General features: G+C 45.7%; 1 non-coding gene across 1 annotated transcript; it reads right to left on the reverse strand.

Annotated features, from left to right (window-relative positions):
* Window positions 1-814: 814 nt before the first annotated feature.
* LOC136519164 (U1 spliceosomal RNA) lies at window positions 815-974 on the reverse strand. The gene has a single exon (XR_010774725.1). It is a non-coding gene; the product is annotated as a U1 spliceosomal RNA (small nuclear RNA).
* Window positions 975-1242: the final 268 nt, after the last annotated feature.

Genomic DNA, 1242 nt, shown 5'->3' on the forward strand with positions numbered 1-1242 from the left:
ACTTGCTAAATCATTAAGGCTGAAACCATGTTCAGCAGCCTCAAATAGTGGCGTTGGCGTGGGCACAAGAAAAAAATAAGACAGGGAAGGGGGCAAATAAAACCCGGAGGGTGAGGGGATGCGGAGCAGAGGGCAGCGGGCCACCGGCTGCTGGGGCTTCACCACCCATGGTGTTAACTATCCTGGCAATTCATTGGAAATGAAACGCAGAGTCTATTCTTTGTGAGGAATCGACAAACTCTTGTATGGCATTCATAGACAAATCCGGCGTATTTTTAGTTTACTTATGTTTTAAATGTTAATACCGACAAAGTATATTTAGGTCGTATGTATTCATCTCAATCCACATGTGTTGAAGTGAATTGAAATAGAATTAAACTGAGTCCCTTTTAGATCCACTCCGACACATGACACATGTGGATCGAAGATACATGTGTATTATGTATACACTTCAATCCACATGTATCGAAGTAGATTGGAATAGAACTTGTGCATCCAAAACTAAAAGGGAAAGCTAAATTTCCAGCTTTGCTAAGTTTTACGACGCACTTTTTAAAAGTTTATTTTTTTGATATAAGTTTCCTAATAAGGCATTGTTTGTACCTTATGCACTCGACCGAAACATCTATTTTAGATTTTTTAAAAGTTTGTATATATAAATATATATATTAATTAAATGTACGCTTCTCAATACCAAGTTTATTTGCGCTCTATCTGATCCCGCCCGCAGAGCTGCAAACAAGAAACCACTCAGGGCCAAAAGTTTACCTGTTTATCTGAGCCCGGGGACCAAAGTTTAATTCTTTGAAATTGGCAGGGGCCGCGCGAACGCGTACCCCCTCTACCACAAATTATGACGTCCACTCTCCCACTTGGGGAGATGGTAAACCAGCGCACCCGCCAAGTGCGATGCGGGCCACTGACCTAGGCCACGGGCCTTCGTGATCGCCCGTCGACCCCGTCCAGGTAAGTATGGAGCTAGGGTGCCCGGGGCGCTCGTCTTATAGCGGGAGCTCGCAGCGCATCCAGCTTCGGCTGGCGAGGTGGTGCTAAACGAAGCGTCCTACCATGCTCTGCCGCTAAGTTCTCGGACTTCTCGTGGGCTTCCGAGACATGAGACGTATATGGGCCTTTAAGATTGGAACAATAGGAAACAGTCAGAATGCGGGCTGCAATGGATCTCCTAGGCTCCGTAGCTGTCTTCCTTCCTTAAACATGGGCTCGGTTAGGCATGGGAGTAGT

Source organism: Miscanthus floridulus, chromosome 17 (genome assembly GCF_019320115.1).
Source record: "Miscanthus floridulus cultivar M001 chromosome 17, ASM1932011v1, whole genome shotgun sequence".
NCBI lineage: Eukaryota > Viridiplantae > Streptophyta > Magnoliopsida > Poales > Poaceae > Miscanthus > Miscanthus floridulus.